The sequence below is a fragment of the Parus major genome, chromosome 8 (genome assembly GCF_001522545.3).
Source record: "Parus major isolate Abel chromosome 8, Parus_major1.1, whole genome shotgun sequence".
NCBI classification, from domain to species: Eukaryota; Metazoa; Chordata; class Aves; order Passeriformes; family Paridae; genus Parus; species Parus major.
The window spans coordinates 7,769,218-7,775,872 of record NC_031777.1 but is presented as its reverse complement, the minus strand read 5'-3'; positions in this window follow the sequence as shown (position 1 = coordinate 7,775,872).

Sequence of the window (6,655 nt, the reverse complement as noted above, 5' to 3'; positions counted from 1 at the left end):
TAACCATCTGCAGAAAGAAAACTAAACTCCAAAATAATGCCAAATAATGATGACCAGCAAAATATATATTGACCAGCAAAAAAATAAAAATTGATCCAAGAAGGCGTAACTAGGGAGGGGACATATATGAATATGCATTAGCCCCTCGCAGCAAGGATGGGATAAAAAGGGGCATACCTGAGATACCAGGTGTGCTCTTGGCAGTGTGCCAAGGCACCCGGCCATGATTCTTTACTTTACTTTATGTCTCTCATTGTCTTTATTAAACTGTTTTAAAATTTTACAGGAGTGAACTTCGTTTTTCACATCATTAAGGTAGAGAAGACCTAGAAATATCAGATAAATCGTTGAAGCAAATCCTCCAAGAACTCTGATGCTACAGGTGGATTCAAGTGAGACCAAAACTCCTGTTAAAGGACCATGAATGAAGCAAAACCACATGGAGTTCTTTGGGGTTGGGCTGTACATCTCACTACCTTTTTAAGACTAACTGAAAGCAGAAGAAAGGCATCATCATATTCCATCATTTGTCACATATAAAGTATCCTGAAAAAACATATGAGATGGCTTCTGCTCCCATCTCTCAGGGTGGCACACCCAGCTGTTTCCAATTCCACTAGAACTGGAAGGACCTCCCCAGTGCAAAACTTACTGCTTTTCTGTCCTGCTCTGGCATCTGATGGTGTGCTGAAGCCTGTCGCTGAAATATTATATAAAGCAGATTAAGGAGGCTTATCAAATTGTGTTACAAAGGCAGACAGTACATATGTGCAAACACTTTTGCAGTTGGCTAAATAGGACTCCTAATGGAAAATGCAGGAAACAAGAAGAGAGGCAGGAAAATTCTGGCTTACTCTGCTTAGAAATAGAGCTAGCCTGAACAGTGTTGTGGAAATGCAGCCTGAAAAAAAATGTCATGCACATTCGGGGCTTGGAACTTTTGCTGATATCATTTTCAAGTACATTTGGCTCTGGATAAATGGGTTACACAGAGCTCTAATTTAGTTTCTATGTATGTATTGAATATACTACTTGAGTTACCACCCACGTTATTTTCAGCTAATTCAATACCTTACAAACAATCTTTCCTCTTTTAATATATTCTAAAGGGCATTTAAGTATCTTAAAAATACAAATCAAATCTCTTCTGAGTGCAATAAAAGCACAATAAAGCAGGTCTAACATGCAATCAAATAATAACCACATCTTTAAAGGTGGAAAATGAACTCCTATAACGCTTGCAAAACTCAGCCAGTGACCGACATTTCAGAACAAAAAAAAACCAGCAGTCTGAATTCATCCAAGCTCTCCAGATTATACTTCCAATTTTCCAGTTCTCTTTTTGTAAAATATACAAAGATTAAAAGCAATGAGACAGAAACCTTACAATTGCAAGAAACTTCGGATTCTTCTCAGCCTACCATAACCATGTATACTCATGAGTTTATTCATCATCATTTAGAAATATAGACATTTATTGAATAGATGGGATGTGCTTGTCTGTCTTGGTTTGGAAGACAGGTGTCTGCTAGGGAAGGCAGGAGCCTCCCTTGGAATGAAAATGTAGACCCCGTCCCTCCAAATTACTACAATTTTGAAATCAAGGGGCTCTCAGGCAGAGATCTGGGGATAGGAATAACAGTTCTTTACTAGTACGTTTAACAAGGCGAACAAACAACAATAACTACAGCATTAACAACAAAACAGAACCAGGGACCCCATGACAGCCTTCTTGGCCAAGATGGGAAGGGATGGAGGAGAGACTTTGCTTCACAAATCCCCTCGGGCAGTCAGTCCCGGTGCTCCTGCAGGGCTCTGAGGAACACTTAGCTGGAACAGCAGGGATGAGCAGAGATTTTGGGCTGGTGGCTGAGGTGTATCAGCAGCTCCGCAGCTGTGCCTGGCACTGCCACACGTCCTGGCAGAACGGGGGGTGAGAGGGCCACCAACACAGAAGGAAGATGGAGAAGAAGCAGCAGCTCCGTCTGGGTGATGGTGAATTCTCTTCTCCAAACCTCAACAGCTCCGAGAGAGTGTCTCCCTTTCCAGCCTGAGAAACCAGCCAGCCCCCAGCTGCCCCTGCCCTCCCCCCTGGGCCCAGCTAAATTCCCTGTGTTTCTCAAGCACTCATCAAGTACCATCAAGCAGGTTTCTCAGCAACTAATGGGCAAAAAATTCCTTGGTGAAACGGAACAAAATGAAGAACACCCAACTCCCAATATTATCTAAGAAACATCTAATTCTTAAAACAGATAAAAGTGAAAGACAGGTCTGTAAACCACTCAAAAATTCATGGATAGATTTAACACAGATTTTTTATCACACACTTCTCATAAAAAAGTTACTTCAATAGAGAATGAAAACATATTTTTTTCCAGAAATATAGCCTTGAATTTATGTCCACTTGGTTTGGATGTTAAAATATCATACTGTACTTGTAGAAATTCCTAACAAACAGATTAAGGTACTTCCACTTAGGTAGCATGTTCTAATGGCAGATGTAAAGTGACAAATTCTGCTGTTGGGTTGAATACACTGACATTTTTGTGGTGGCTTTGCATAACATAAAAGCATATTCTACATAAGGTATTCTCTGGATTTCTACAAATATTCTACAGATAGACACATTAAATTGGGCCCTTTTAAAGAAAATCACTACCATCAGTGTGCAAACAGAAGGATGGAAAATGACAGAATTTAAAGAATAAAAAAAACAACTCTGATTTCTAAATGTAACAATCTAAGTGTCACAATCCGCTAACACAAGCGGGAGTTGTGAGAGGTTTCTTTGATCTTAGACTGCAAAAAGGACACAAAGGGGTTTCAGTTTAAATTACAGCAGCAACAATGCATCTTTATTTTAGTGCTAACAACGTGGGTTGTGTGATAGATGAGAGGGAGAGAAAGTGGGGGGGTGGGGGAGATAGAGGGATAAAGAGGCAAAGTAAAGAGAGAAAAAAGGGGGTGTTGTAGCTACCAATGGATGAAACGGAGTCACCAGTGTCTTCTTCCATGGGGACATCTCTCTCAAAGAAAGTAACTTAGAAAGTCACTTTTATAGTCTGTTTCAAACCAAGGGGCAGCTGGCCAAGAGGTGGGGAAATTCCTCGGCTATTTTGATGAGACCCCTTGCTCTGGGAAGCAGGTGTAAGGTACAGAACAGGCCACTCCTCACCAGTACCTGCTCACCAGCAGGAACAAAGGCAGTGTACCATGGCACAACAAGCACACCTGCAAACAATCACTATAGTGGTGTTGGCTGAGCACACCATCAAACAATCACTTAGCAAGCACCCACCTCAAACAGGCCAGAACTCCTGCACAAAGTCCCCTGGGGTCTTCAGGGTCTTAGTCTCTGTTCTTGGGATGGTTGTGAGGCAAATGAGGGTGTTATAAATCTGTATTGTGATACTGGCTTTCACAAGTATTAGGATGAATATTATATGTTAAATACTTTTTGGCTATGTATGTACTTTTTCTCTTGCTAACAAGTTTTAAGCTTAAAGGAATTTCATAGTACAAAGCAAGGAAACCCCAGAGGGCAAAGACAGTGGGGCCCAAGCTGTTATCAGCGGAAGGACAATGGAGACAAGGCTGTTATCAGCAGCCAGGACCAGGCCGTTGGCAGCAGAAGGATGTGAAGCCCAGCTGTCCGGTGGCAGGAGGAAGGGGCCCAGACTGTTATCAGCACTGACGACTTACAAAGAAAGGAAATCAAATTCAAATAAAATGATGATCAGCAAAAATAAAAACCATACAACGCCTACTCTGAAGAGGCGGGTTCAGGGCGTAACCATGCAAAATGCTTCTTAGAAAAGTTTGAATATGCATTAAACCCTCACAGCAGGAGGGGATAAAAAGTATGTTCCAAAGATATCAGGTGTGTTCCTGGCAATTTGTCAGGGCACCCGGCCATTTTAACCCTCTGCTTTATTTCCTCTGTCTCCTAATTGTATTTTTGTTTATATTAAACTTTTTTTATAATTTATTAAGAAAAGTGAATCTCGTTTTTCACAAGGGAAACTCAGACCATCTCTTACAAATTGCAAGAGCTAAAAGTCAAACACTATGCACCACTTAAATTCCTCATGTATTTCTATAAACACCAACAGAATTCCAAGGGGGCAACCTGCTGCAAGGACAGGTACTTAGAGGAGCCAGCTGGGGATTCCACAGGAGGGGAATACTGAAAAGACTTTTGAGGCCTAATCCAGATTGAGCCTAAACTTTGCTTTTTCAAATGTTCTATTTGCCTAACTTGACCAGCAAAAGAAGACAATGATATCAACATTTCCAGTCAATTGAACAGAAAGTGCAATAAATGTTCTAAAGAATAAAGAAAAATACTTGCAGAGGTTTTAGAAATCGTTGCCAGGAATAGGTTCCCTATGACAGACTTTTTTTCCCCTGCTGTTTCCATAAGGAGTCCTGATTTTCACTCCATCCATAAGAATTAAGAAAATGGGTTTTAACTAGGTGTTACAACTTTCATAGCAGAACTTATTGGGCAATAAGTACTTAATTTTTGAAGGAGTTGTGGAAATATTACACCTATAGAACAAAATGGACTTATCTGCTGGACCACTTCTTAGGAAGCACATCTAATTATCTGTCCCTCTTAGCATAACTTCAGGAGTGGTGGTTGCAGAAATGGGAGAATCATTCAAAGGCCATGACTTGACTCCAGAACTAGTGGTTGCTTGGAAAAGCTCTGGGAAGAAGTTTATGGAAATCCCTTTAAGAAAATATAAAATGCAATAAAAAGAAATATTTATGCATAGGAAAATGGTTTTTTTCCGCTTTATAATGACTGTTTGACTGCTGCATATTGACATTTCTACATTTACCATGTGTTGGTGGCTGGTCCAGAGGTCTGTCTGACCCGAGGCACTGCCACCCACTATTCTGGATAGGAGTCCCATAAGGAACGGCTGTCTAGGGGGTCTTGGCAGTTTCCAGTCAGGAGTAACCCTTATAAGCATGGGCTGAGGCTTCAAGTGATCAGCTCTTACAGATGTGATTTCAGCTCTGTGCAGTGATCAGCTCTAATCAGCCCAGCCCCACTAATGGGTTACCCCAGCTGACATGTAAATGAGAGATGGGAGGTCATGTAGCATTCTGCAGAGTCCTTTAATAGCAGGCTTCAGTGAAGGAGGCCAGTGACAAATTTCCACTGAACTGGGCAAAAGCTGGGGTTTTTATAGGGAAGGGGAGAATTTGGATAAGGGACAATGGTATAAGACCAGGGTAAAATGGCCAATAGTTTACAAGCAGGTAACATGGGGTCCTGAAGCATGAAGGGGTCCACAGCTTAGTCACCATGACTAAGTAGTTTTGTCTTATGTTATGGGACAGATCTCCAAGAAGAAAACCTTTCTGAGGACTGGCCTCCCTCCATAATATGTATAAAAGCTGTGAACAAAAGAATCTTATTATCTTAAAATCTTATTTTGATAAGATCAAAATATTTTTGCTCACAACTGGTTCAGTTATTCCTCCAAATCTCATTCTTCTTCCATGTGACCATAAATTATAAACTTCCCTCTTGTCAGTACACTATGTGAAATCTCCAAACAAACTGAAAAATCCCATTTATTCTTTTTCTCCAGTTCTATCAGGCTGATATTCAGGGTTAGCCATGCTCCTGAAAGAGACTCCAACTTTTAGTCCTTTTGATAAATAGGTAAATGACTTGGCATGTCTCTAAACTGGAGGAAATGTTGTAACTGGAAACTTCCCACCATTTTTCTGAGCAACACATGGTTCCACAATCCCCAGCTTCATGCTGGGTAACAGGTCAGAACTTTTTTCTCATGCAAAAGGATTTCATTAATAGGTCACTGAGCAACACCAAGAAATAACCACACGTACCAAAGACTTCCTGCCACCTGAGATGATTAAGGCAGAGATCCAGAGATTTGGTTCACTGCTACCAACCAAACACAACATAAACTAATTATGGACTCCAGTTTAGAAACACAGCAATGACTCCTCCGTTTTTTTTATGTATATAGTATTCTGAGAAACATTGCAGTGTAGCAATTACCATTTCACCTGTACATATTTCTGATGATGAACCCCAGAAATGGCATTTCTGGTGTCAGGAAAGGTCACCTTCAGTACTGTAGCAGAGACAAAATAAAATGTGGGGAAAAGCTACCCTCCTGGACTGTGCCCACAACTCTTCCTAGCTCCCCCATGAGACAAACGAAGGAAACACGTAACACCCTTGTGTGCTCTTAGAACAGAGGACACCAAAAACCTTGTCAGGAGCTGCTTGGGGGAAAAGCTGCCATTGGAGGGAAGTGGCTTTAGATCATCTTTGACCTAAACAGGCATCACCAAAATATGCATTTCTAACTCTAGAATGCTGGGTGGAGATACACAGTTCACAATTTTGTTTTAAAGCTGTAAATTAAGTTCACAGTGTTCCACTACTTCAAAACACAGACAAAACAGAAACAAAAACAATGTTTTGTTCTCCAAAATAAATGAGTTGATAAACAAAAATCACTGTCCATCTACATACAGAATATGGATTTTAGTTGCCTCAACTAAAGCTGCAAGAGAATAAAATAAGCCTGTTCTGTTGTATACTACTGAAGCCAATTGAATTATTATAAGAAAATCTTCCTTTTAAATCATGTTAATAAGG